General features: G+C 35.4%; 1 pseudogene; it reads right to left on the reverse strand.

Moving 5' to 3' along the window:
- LOC148594685 (GTP-binding protein Rit2-like) overlaps positions 1 to 13534 on the reverse strand; it is a 117141-nt pseudogene that overhangs the window by 16192 nt on the left and 87415 nt on the right.

A 13534-nucleotide genomic window follows, 5' to 3' on the forward strand; every position in this document is an offset into this window, starting at 1 on the left:
ATATGGGATTTACTTATAAATGTGGTCTTAGTACACTGTATACTAGAATACAATTGCAAACATGGAAAATACTACAAATACCATATGGAAAGCATGGATTTTTTTTGACTAGAGTAATTTCTTCTTTAAAAATGCTCTTATTTTGTTCTTATATATATATATAAACCAAACCCTTTCAGCAATATCACTAGATGTTTGCCTACTTTTGGAAGAAAAAGTTACTAGATAAAGAGAGAAGCAGATTTCAAGAACATAAAAAAAAAGGATTTGTTGAAAAAAAAAAGAAGGTCAAGAATGCAAAGTCTTCTCCCATTTGCAAGATGGAACCACCAAAAGCATTGGCTTTTCTGCAGAGGAATGGGAAGTGAGGGGCAGGAAATCAGTACCTCCACACTCAGTACACCCTGATGTCCACCCTAAATAAACACTCCTTACAATGGGTTATTACATCTGTTTGAGAGAAAGATAAATGCAGGACTAGAAATACCACCTGATTCACTCCTTATTACAACATGATTCATTCATTGACAGAAACAGGACAGGAAATTGGGAATCTTAGTTGCTAGTTGCCCGTTCTTGCTAAACTAATAAACTTTTCACAGTATATGCCTAGATATTTTCCCACTGAAGCCAAAGTATATTTTGTCAAGAATTTGTAGGAAATTGAATTCAGATCTGCGATTTAATCTATGATATATTGGAACACTTTTCTTTCACTCAATATCTGTGTCCAATAAATATTTCTTCAAAATCTACCCTTCCACAAATCTAATGATCTGATCAGAGGAGTGATTTTAGTGGCCTAAAAAGAACAGCTAAAAAGAACAGCTGTTCTAAAAAGAACAGCTTCACTTGAGAAGCAATCAACCAAGTTTTAAACAAATAAAACTAATGATGTTCTTCACTAATAGACTGTATTAATGTTTGCTATTGAATTCACCGCTAAAAATAAAATGGATTTAATTTACTTACTACGGTACATAGCAAAAAGTATACTAAAATTATTTTCCTCTTAAAAGTACAAGCTGTAAAGACCCATTAAAATATAATGCCAAAAAGGCATTTTACATTTCCTTGAGATAAGCTGCAGTAGCTTAGTCTCAGATTCGACTTCCATTGATTCAGGATTACAGAGCAGCATGTTTAGATAATAAGCAGAAGGATCTCAGATAACAGCCTGAGTGAGTCACCGGACTATAGTGTTTAGTCTGAGAAAGTGTGTTTATCTGAAGGGCTCTTGGGACTAATATGGTTCCTCTTCAAAGCTTGAAGCAGGGGGCAAAAATCACAGTCCTGGAGGTTGGCAGGATAAAAATGTGCCGTGATTTGCTAGCAAATTGAGAGATGGATTTCACTACAGAGCACACTGCTGTTGTCACATTGAAAGCGTCTGCCTGAAAATGAATTCACGTGCACACAGTTCCAGACAAAGGAAAATCTCCCTGAAATGACATGCCAGCACATTTTAAGACCAATTTTTCAAGTCTCTGACTCACACTTGGGAAAGATACTGGTGCACTAAGTTTATCATAAAAAGCTCACATTTTAACATACAAAAATTGGTGCAATAATCTTGAAATGCACTATCACTGACAGGTACACAAATCTATTTTTCTACATATTTGCCTGCTTTGTGTCTGAGGAAAAAAAAAAAAAAAGCCTTTTCTACAATTGAGGCACCTCAGATGACTGTTTTTCAGTGAAGGTAATTCTGTCTGATGCTCTTTTAAAGTTTGGCTTGAGGTCTAAATTGGGAGCTGGGTGGTGAGTCATAAGGAGCAAACCTGTGCGAAGAATAAAAGTTCCTGTGTTGGTCAACAGTCTATAAATATAGCAGAAAAGATAAACGCTGTGTATGTCCCAAAAGGAGGAATCCAACCTGAGCCCCAGAAGCAGCAGCATATTTTTAAGTTTAAAGAGAGAATGAGAAAGCGTAAAGGAGTGAACATAAGGTTTCTCTAACTCCGTGTGGAGGCTTTTGTGCATGGTTGGAGCAGTTGGGGGTTGTCAGTCTCTGATGACAGTTGGGAAGGGAACTGAGCAAGGAATAAAAGCTTCAAGGTCTGACTGTCCTTTTATTTGCACCTACAGATATTCTGGAAGGCAAACAATTCATACTAGTTTAAAACAATTATGTGTATAAGCAGATGAGGCTTATGACTCACCGAAGAAGGAAAACCTCCAGAAGACCCTCCCTATCCCCGCAAGTCTTAGGGACAGAAAAGTCCATGGGGGAGTTTCAAGGGAGAATTACTTAAGAAATGTCCCAAGAACAAGATCAAGAACAAGACAGTATGAGCTGTCTTTCCAGTAAATAATTTGCATTTCCAGCTTTCAGTTAAAATTCTGATGCTTATTCCACGTGCCAAATTTCAGTCTACAGAATTAAAAAAAATAATTTATTTTCCTCCTAAAGCTCAGTCTCACATTTGCTCTCTCACATTTTATTTTATTTTATTTTATTTTATTTTATTTTATTTTATTTTATTTTATTTTATTTTATTTTATTTTATTTTATGTTTTGGAGCATATCTCACCTATATTCAATCCTTCAGTCTGCCCCTTCAGAAAGTCACAGCTCTCCCACTGATTCTTTGGCATATTTAAGCAAGGTTAAGCAAAGCTTTGGGTATCTTAACATTTCTGAAGTGGAATTGGATATCTATGTTTAGACTGTTGAATTCTACCTTTAATTACAATAAAAGATTGACAGGTTTGTGTATCACTGTTTCCATTTTCTCCCTTGATATTTTCATTTTAGTGAAAATCCCACTTAAATTTTTACCTCAGTGTTCTAGGAAACCAGATGTAGAAGTATTCGTATTTACTGCGCAAGGTAAAGTAACAAAGAATCAAACTTTAAGATGTTAGTTAGAAGATAATCATACATCTTGGCCTTCAGAAGATAAGTCCCAGAGTCTCAGAAGTGATTTTCAGAGAAGAATTATGTAAAAAGGAGCCAAAGGAATCAAGCTTCTTCAGGAAGCAAATATGAGGCTAAATATAGATGTCTTCTTCTAGATTCAGTTGTATCACTGAATATGAAAACCAACGTAAATTCCTGAAATTCTTATTTTGCCTAAAGTTGATTACAGAGGGCTCAGACAGGCTACCCTGCTGCTCAGACAGCTACCTAACTTTGTTTAAAACGACGTTTTTAACTCTGTTTGAATGTAACTTCTGAAAGCTGAGAACCAAAAAAAGTATTTCTGAAGTCCCATCTATTCTTTTGAAGCTCCAAACTACACCTATCAATTAAAATATTGAAGATTTGTATCCAGTTTCAGATATGAAATCAGATGTGGATTTTCCATTCTGGACACGGCAATAACAGAATTATATTATCACAATATCTTATCAGTGTTTGAGTGTGCACATGCACAGCAAGGAAAGGAGAATAATATTTGGTGAAACATATTCTATTGAACAGTGACTAAATATATTAAATTCAGTTGGTTTCTCTGATGACTTCTTGTGTTTCCTGAATGTGAGAGAATTACAGTTTTAGCTCCTTTATCTCCTAAGGAGATTAAAATCATGATACAAAGTTGATGATAAAGTATTTATGACTTTGAAGGCACCAGAGAGAAATGAAATTTCCACTGGATGATTTAGAACTTGTATAACCATTTCTGACTTTACATAAAATGCACAGAGGTTATCACGGAGCACACCATCATCAGCATAAATAGATGCTTTTTTTTTTTTTTTTAAAGCCACAAGAGAGTTTCAGTTTGAACTTGAGTGAACGTAACATTAAGCCCTCTGTGTGTAAACAGGCTATTTTAGCTGTTGACTTCAATAAAATTTGGATTAAGCTTTGATTTCTTTCTGGGTTGTGTTCTGAAGATAGAGAGACAGCAAATTCAAAAAGCCTAACAGCATTTACAAAGAAAAACAGCTAAATCCAGGATTTAGCTATTTTTCAGGACTTTCTAAAAAATAGGTGCCTAGGAAACTGGGAAGAGCTTCCTTCCTAGAACACCTGAAACATTTTCTTTAAGAGTAGTCCAGAAATGGAAGTAAAGGGAAACTTAAAGCAGAGCTTTTCTCATATCAGTCTAACTTGGAGCTTGAAACTGTATAGCCATACCCATATCTACTGAGTATGGTGCTACTGACACAGGCCTCTGTTTACACCAAAATCTCTGCATCACATTTCATTACACTCTAGGCCTCTAATATTATGGACATTTTGGTCTCTTTTTAATTGGTCTCTCCTTTCTCAATTGTTCTTATCATGAGTTTTCTGTACACATGCTTCTGATTTACTCTACTTGCTTTACAGCTGGCAGTTCTGATAAAATTTGTAATATTGGCAATACCTTCCCACCACAGACTCCTGTGAAGTTGGTTAATCCAAACAAAATTCAGAAATTGTACTGTTTTGTGATTAGTTTTTCCTAAAAATGTACTTGACTGAGAAAAAAAAAAATGAGCCTTGCTTAAACTGTGAGGCTTTATTTTCAGCTGCTTATCAGAAGGTCAGTGCACAGGGTCATTTTTTTCCCCTTTCTAATCTGAATCTAAAAATCTTTCAAAAGGCTTGACCATTTACCTCCAGTTTTCTTTTTTTTTCATTTTAAAAGAACCCATCAGACAATCAAATGTTCTCCCATTGGCCCCCCAAATTGTTATTCTCATGAAAAGAATGGGTGATTTGACATCTTTTTGGTAGAAAGGAAATCTTGATCATCTGGTTCTATCTTTTTTCAATAAGACAGACCTTCATGTTTCTAGTAAAAGAAAACACCTGGAAAAAATCAAGGTAGAAGGAATGATTCCTCTTGTCTTTTACAACATGCAACCTCCCCAGCTCAACTCACTACTTCCCTATCTCAAAATAAGAGAACTTTATCCATTTTTGGCTCATTCATCATCCATTCTTTGCTTTCATTTTAAGCTGGTTTGTTTCCTTTGTATATATGTTGTTTGCATGACAGTTACCGATTTGGGATCAGATAGCTCATGTCTGCACATCTCTATGAGCACAATGTAAGGAGGTTCATACCTTTTGTACCCTCCATGAAAGGAAAGACAAAATTGCAGTTACTATGGTTCATAGAGAATAAGTCCTACACTTTCTAAGAGTCTCCAGGGAAATAAAACACTAGTAAACTGGGAAGGCACTTACAAAGATGAGGAAATCCTCCAGAATATTTAGCTCCTCTTTCTATTAGCAAGTAGCTTAGTAGATAAATTATGATTCATCATTACTCTTGATCTCTGGGTAAAGAAGTATGTCACTTTAGCATTTTAACAATTATACGAAATCTGACTATAGTGCATTAAGCAGTAGAATAAGTGGACCTCAGTGATGAACTATAATAAAGGATAGCAAGGAAGGTTCCTAAACATATGGAGTTTTACAAGAGTAAATAGCTAGAAATATAACTCCCCTAGTAATTGCATGCTAATGACATTATACAGCTGAAGTTACTAGGGTCAGATTTCCTGAGTCAGCAAAGAAGATCTCTTTCTCCATCAAAAATATACGTATTTTCAGCCATGTTAATCAGGAACAACTGTGGTGTCCCTTCCTCTTCTCCCTGTTGAATCATGGCTGAAACTAACTTAAGGCGATTATGTGCAAGAAACTTCTGGGCTTGTTTTAATATTAAGCTCCAGGCCAATTAGATTCATAGCTTTGGAGTGCTGCCTTGAAATTTAGCTTAGATTTTCTGGAGAATCAAGCCCTTTCAGAGGATACTCGGCAGCAAATCCCCAGTTAACTGCTGGAACTATTTTAGGACAAGGAAGAATAATTCAGGGCATCTTTTGATTCTTGAAATTGTGTTGAATTCACTTTGAAGTTGGCCTATATTTCATTCACAAGTAAAACTCATGAAAACAACAATCTCTCTGAACTACATATGACCTTATATAACTTGATACTGTTCCAGTTCTGACAGATGATTGAATTTTCCACCATTTGCAGTACTCAGCTCAGATACTTAGGAAGCTGAGATCAAGGCTTCCAGACTTTTATTTCTCAAATCATTTTTAAGGACTCGTTCTTGTACAAGTTGCATATAAACTATGACAAGAGTGATCTCATGAAACTATCAAAGCCTTCAAAGAGAACCTGACACACGCCTCAGAAAGAAAATCAACCTACTGCAATATTTTCAATAAATGCTAAAAAAAAAAAAAAAAAAAAAGCAGGAAAGGAAATAAATTGAATCAGGTAGAGGAACTCTTGCATTTAACTTCTTCCCTTGCCTTACCATAAGCAAAAATGTATTTCCTTGACTGATGTCCATACACACGTCCATACACACATATATTCATGTTATATGTACACTGTATGTTCTTTTTTGCAGTAAGACCTTTTCTTAAGGGTGAACATTTGATGATAAAATATAAAGCAGAGAGAATAATGGCTACAAAACACCTGACCTATAAGCACACCAGGATATTCCAGTAATATATAGAAAGGCAGGAATAAAAAACATTTAAGAGAAATGAACAACAGCATTCATTCATTCCATGATTGTGGCAGATGTTTCTGCATACAAGAGAAAAAGAAACAAATATTTTTTTAACTACTACTTGATTAATTTTGTCTATCTCTTCTGGTCCAATTTTGAAGGTATATGATACCACTGAAACACTCCTTTAATCTTCTCCTCGATATTATTCTGACTCTGCTTACTTGTATTTGAAAAGGAAAGTTTGTTTCTAGCCTTGTGACCCATCTATCTGAGGTCAAGATCTTTGTTTTTCTCTGTTTATTTTTCTCTGGTAGAATGGTTTATATTGGAAAATTACTCACCTGTCCATCAGTGTCTAGGATGTCCAAATAAGCTGGTTCATCATCAATTCAGACTTGAGTTTTATAGGCATCCTCTGAAAAATAGTGCAGTGTTGCTAAGCATAGGAGTGGCTCAGAGGGTTGAAAATGAAACAGCTTCACTAACAGAATAGGTTTTTCAAAATCTCTCCAGTCTGACCTAACTTGGCTTTCTTTCAGGTCAAAGAGAAAGAGAAACCTTTTGAAATCCTTCCAACCCTGAAAAGTATAAGCAAAAGGGATGTCATCTAGTTTTCTCTGTCAAATATTAAAACCTCATATATTGAAGCAGTAAATTTGCCTCTGTTTAAAAGGACAGCACAGATGGTAGGTGCCGGTTAACTCGCAAAGTCAGGGGATCTTATGCTTGTTTTAACCTACTTCAATTGTACTTCTAGGAAGTTTTTCAAGCAGATACTCCAGTTCTGAGCTAAACATTGTCCAAGTTATTGGGAAAATCTCCCTTTGGCTGAGTATCAGATTTTCAGAGCAATTAATTACACCTTAGCAGATCTCTGCAGAGTATGCAAATTGACTTTTTAAAAATAAATTCAGTAATCAGTGTCCTCACACTCATAAGGGTTGGGAGGAGTGGAGGGATGAGCTGTGCTTGATAGATCATTCCCTTAGCTCATGATTTTGTCAAGCTAAATTTGGAAGGAGAAAAACAAAAAAGGTGAACTAATATTGGCATAAACTTTTTTTTCTCACATTTCTATTTCATTCTCCTCTCATTATTTGCATGTCCTGCCTAAGGTAAAATGCAGCTTAGATACAAGGCCATGTTTATACTCAAAATAGTCCTGGAAATTATCTGTGTTTAATTAAACACTAATGCAAAGCAGTTTGAATGGTCTGGGTGACGGGGATTATGCTTTGGCTGTGCAGTGAGGCATGAAGTAGAGACAAGTGCATTTTAATACATCTGTGAAGTGTCATTAATCAGCAGGAACATATGGCTGGGCCTGTCCACTTGCTCAATTCTTTAAGTACCAACTACCAGAAAACCATCAGGACTAGGCTCTTGATGATATTCTATTGCAGGTAGCAGGAATTATGAGGATATTCAAATTTGTCCACACATTTGTTACATTACATGAAACACTATAAAAGTATGTAAAAACCTCATTTGCATCTACTGAAAAAGCACAAAAAACAGTCAGTTATGAAGAATTCTACATGGCCTTCACTCTGCCCATTTCTGTGTGTTCAGTAGTGTGTTCAGCTATCTTTAATAACATAACACATGCAGTAAATTCCATGGGTATCATTCTTCTTTTAGGCCTCAGTTCAGTAAATTGTGTTGACACATGCCATGCTGAAAACACATACATAGTCCCATTGATATTAGGATGACCCAAAGGCTTAATTAAATATGGGATACACTGTCTTGCTGAGCAGGGCCAGAGCATTTTAACCCGCTTATATTTCAGTTAATGGATCTCTTTCTTGGAGAGAAAACCCAGCGCCAAAGAGGGAATGCATAATGAAATAAGCTATTGATAGTTTAAGCAAAATATTATAAGATAATGTGCCATGTACTAGAACTGTTACCTTTTAACCAAAAGTGAAAATCAAAATATATGAAATCATGCAAATCAAATACTGCTATTTCCTCCATATAAGCATTATTAATACTTTATTAAAAAATATCTTGACATGAAGATGGGTGCCCATTTGCATTATATTCATGTATATATAATTAACAAACAACTCACATAAATGTAGCTTGCACTCTTGGTTCTACAGCTAGATACCCTAAGGCCAACATGCTCTGGTCCTATTTCTCTCTTCACTTAGACCAATGTAAGTTTTAATACAGTAACTTCAAAGGAGTTACTGCAGAGAGACATTTGCATAACTAGAGAACTTAGACAAAAATAAAGCTGGAATCTAAAGAACCCCTGTCTTATTTGCTAAGTAAATGAATTAAGATTCCAGGGATAGTTATAACTAAAAGATCTATTGGCCTCTGTGAAAATGTCATAACTTTGAGTGTCTGATTCCCTGCTGAGCTGCTCCAGCTGTACCCTGATATCATGCCTGGAATCAGTAAAGTTTTAACTGTGAAAAGACAGAACAGGGCTATAAGACTGTGTTTAAAGCTCTTTTCCTTTGCAAAGATAGCACTGAACATGCAAAAATGTGTCATTTTTATTTATCTTGTTTTATCAATATACTGGTCCAAAAACACTTCATGAAGATGTGCCAGAACCATGATCCTATTTTTATTCTTAAAATATGCTAAAATAAATGAGTATGCTTTTATTCTTAAAAAATGCTTTTTTTTTTTTTCTTTTTGGTGAAACATATGCTATTGAATATTTACCAAACACATTACCATAAATGATTTTCTGGATAGTTGCATATGAAACATTATTTTTGTTTGTGAGATTTCTCTTTGCCACAAGAAATGCAGAGATGAAGCAGGAAGAGGATATGACTTCCATTTGTAATATTCTTTCTGTATATGTGCAAAAAGCAGGATATAGCAGAGAATTTAGAAAAGCTAAAAAGTATCCTCATCTGAGATGTGCTTAGCAGGTGTATCCTTGACCTGTATTTGCATGGGGAAGAAAATGGGAGACTCAGCACTCACTTTTCTTATGACAGTCACTGCTTGGATTTATCAGGGGAAGTACTAGACACAGCCCACTGCTCAAACACATTTGATCCCAGTACTTTGGAGCTCTAGGACCCAGGCAATGTATTTCTGTTTCAGCAGTAACTGTAAAGCTGCTAATCAGAAACCATGGAGTCTTTGCATCTATCCTAAAGGGCCTCAAAGGGGACTACAACATGGCCAGTCTTCCAGGCAACATAGTGCACATTATGGTCACACTAATGGATTTGAGAAACTCTGAATTAAAATCAGTGCGGAACATGTTGTTTAGACAGAGAAGAACAGATGAGAAGATGTCTCACTGAAAGAACATGTGAATCTATTTGATAGGATACAGGAAAGTCATCATCAGGAGCACCAGCAAGCCTACTGTCTAATGTGCTCTCTTTAAAAACTATTCATATTATTACAAATGCTCTCTGGTATATTTATAATGTATGAGTTCATTGCATTTTCTTTCACTTAATTAATAAATCAAAATCACTATTAGTCTTCTGTGAATCTATTTGTAAGGTCCCCGACTTCTTACATTTATGTAAATGCAGCACGTGATATTATATTGAGGATGCAGCTTATTGATGTTTCCATACATATATTTATAAATCTGTGCTTCCTTAAGAATTTCATTTTCTACAATAAGTTAAAACTTAGAATGAAAATAGGTAAAACATCAGCTTTAAAACTATACTATTTGTCTTGATTTATTACTGAGCTTTTCCTAATTTCAAAAGGGAAAAAAGTAACAACAAATAGAATCTCAATTGTTTTCTGATTGGCTCAAATTCTTTTTTATTATCAATTCTCCCCTGTTTTAATGAATATCTCCTTTAAACCAAGAAGAAATTTATTTTTCAAACATGTTTTCTTAATTGTACTACTGTCCTTTGCTGTATTATATTTCAAAATGAATTAGTGAAAAGAAATTTTTATTTATTCCTGTAAAATGAATACATTTTCTCTTTTTTTTCAGTTTTCCTTTTTAAAGAACATCATTCTGAAGACAGAAGAACAATAATTAATGCAAGCTGGTGCTGCTATCAATTATCTTAGCACCAGAGAAGCTGGATTCATAAAAAATATATCAAGCAGCTTTTTCAGCTATGAGCAGGTAACTGCTTCATGACAAATATACTTGGATAGCATACAACTTAAAGGGGAGCTGGAATGGACTTTTCATCTGCATGAGAGACATGTTCCAATCCCTGAAATCTAGGTCAGTTGCCTCATTCTCCCATTAGTTAAGTTTGCTTACATTCCTTCCCACAAAATATTCTCTCTTCTTCTCTCTCTTGCACACTATTAACTGCACTTAAAAACAAGCAGATTCTCGCAAATATAGATGAGCCAAAAAGTGTTTTATTTGTCTCAGGAGGTGCCAATCCAGCAGAAGGAAGCCCAGGCTCAGTAAGTCACACCCCGAGTTCTGCCTCTTGTTGTTCTTTTTGTGTGCCAAAGGCACAGCAGGAGACACAACTCTTGGTGTGCTTGGATTATCTGCTACATATGCATTTTAATTCAGAAATGCTTTTGAACGTGGGACTGATCTTGAATCTGGGTGGGTGAGGGTTGTTTCTAGTCAAAACAAGAATTTGTTTTTCAGTAAGAAAGGAATAGATGGACAAAGACTTAACTGGCCGAGATAAAAATTTGCATGTCACAGGAACTGTCCATCAAAATATATTGGCCTTATGATTTCCCATTGCATATAATCATTTTCCTGGAGTATGACTGTTTGGGTAAACATTGCTATCAGCATTCTGCAGACAAGGACAAGTCACAGAGGTTGCCTTCCTATGAGCCATGCACATATGATAAGCAATGAATCGCCACAGTAAAACTTACAATTTTGATTACCTTGTACCTTGAAAATACCTGTATACATTGGACTATCCTTAAAAATAAGGCAAGTAGGAATTGTTTAGGAATGTGCCTATCACATCAGACTAGTTGTCACACTACTTCAATATTCTATTTACAATTCTGCATATTGTTTCATTGTTCTCTATTATACCAGCAATTATGAATATTTCAGGGTGTTCTTTGCAGTACTGGCTGCTTTTTCTTTCTCAGCATTGAACTGCTTTTGCCCCTATACTGCTATTTTTGTAGCTTTGTCAGGTCTTTCAGATTTTGTGCAGTTTTTAGATATCAGCAAAAGTTGCTGGCTCTTGTTTATAATAGACAACATCATTCCAGGCAGAAGAATCTTGTTGATGGTTTACAATACACTGAAAAGATGACCACTGCCTTCCAAAACCTACAGATGGAAGCTGTTTCTTCAGTAAAACACACACACTTTGGGCATTTTTACTGTTGTCTACATTTCAATGAAAGAGAAGCAGAGAATTGATACATTCATTGATACATCGATACATTCAATGTAGTTAGTGTCTCTCTCTAAAGCTTATTCTTACAAAACAATATAGTGTAGGCCTTGGGAAAATTAAAAAAAATAATTAAAATATTTTATATTTATATAAAATATATAAATTAAAATAATACAAGAGAAAACAAAGCATTAGTCAAGTGTCAAGGAGCGTTGAAAACAAAAGTCAAGGAATTCATGCATTTATTCATTATACAGAGTTATATAAGAAACACAGCACTTTATTTCAGTTTTCATTTTAGCATTCAGATTAGCATAAACATATTTTCAGATAGGATATTAAACTAAGATCTTACCCGCATATGTCTTCAGAAAAGATTCTATAATGTTGTTTTCAAATGACCTTGCCAAATCCAAATGCATATTACTGCTATGCTCTCCAGCTCTGCTTACTAATCTCAGCTGAAGATGCAGTTCTCCATTTACTTTATTTAGCCCTTGTTCAGCATCATGACATGTTCTTAAATGGCCATCACATCCCATTTTAGATTTTCCTGCATTTCCAGTGATACTTAAAAGCCAACCCTTGAGTGTTCATAAAATACTTTATGATTTTAGGGAGTAAAGATGCAAATAGAAATATTTTAAAATATTTATATTCTGCAAATCTGAAATTAAAAAAAAAGAGTAGAACACCTCATAATTTGTAGGCAATTTTGACCTCCTAAAATAAGCAGTACTTTCAGTGGAGAGCAGAAGCATAGCCAAACTATGCCCAGGTTCCCAATGATTTTATGCCCTTAATCCTGCTGCTGCCAACGCGAAGTAGTGCCTAAATACCTTGAGCGACAGGACCTAGGTTACTTGTAAAGCATCCAGAATTATTGCAGCATAGTAAAGGTTTGGTTTTTGTCCCAGGGAATGATAATTCTGATTATTTATTATTACTTTTTGACTGAGCCACCTTCATTTTCATAATGTGGTCCCACTCCTTTCCTAACTTAGGCTCCAGCTGCCATTGACTGTGCTCTATCTGTGTCTGGTTTCAATAACAAAACTATAAAACTAAAAGATTCTTCAGCCTAAAGGGCATATTGTTTGGTTCTCACCTCACCACAGTGCTTCTCTTTTAATGCCATTATGTATCTGCCTTAAAACAGCTGCTCTCAAATTATGTTTCTCCCTATTATTGGACTGCTTAATGTTTCAGATCTGTGTATTGCAGGGCAAGACTGAAAACAGACAGCTGCTCAAGGAGCCTGATAGATTGATTTTCAGCACTGGGTACTAATGCCACTGCTTTTTCTGTGACCTGAAATGCACTCCATGCCTTCCAAACTGGGAAACGCATTATCCATTGCACTTTCTGTCTTCCTTTTTTTTTGCTGTCATGTCTATATGTACCTGCAAGAATCTCTTCTTCAGAGTCGGCTTGCAGTTTCATTACTGTGATACTCTTTCATTCTCTGCTCAGAAGCAGGGGGAGCACAAGCCAATTAATCTCACATAGCCTGCAGTAGGCACAAAAAAACAGCATTATTTGTTCTCTAAAAGGTGTGTGAACAAAAACCTGCGTGAATTGGAACCAAAATCAGAACTGGTTTGTCTTCTCCCATTGGCTCCTTATTGTCATGTCGTTTACTAACAAACCATAGGAAAAGTAGCTTTTCCAGCCAATAATGGTCATTTTCAAGAAGAACCAAAATTGAGTTAATTTATAGCACCAAAAGTTGTTTGTAATATGGTAAATTAATTCATATGTGGAGTACCAAAAATGTTTATCTATTTATTT

Source organism: Tinamus guttatus, unplaced genomic scaffold, assembly GCF_059628265.1.
Source record: "Tinamus guttatus ecotype Peru unplaced genomic scaffold, ASM5962826v1 Tinamus_guttatus_pri_ptg000214l, whole genome shotgun sequence".
NCBI lineage: Eukaryota > Metazoa > Chordata > Aves > Tinamiformes > Tinamidae > Tinamus > Tinamus guttatus.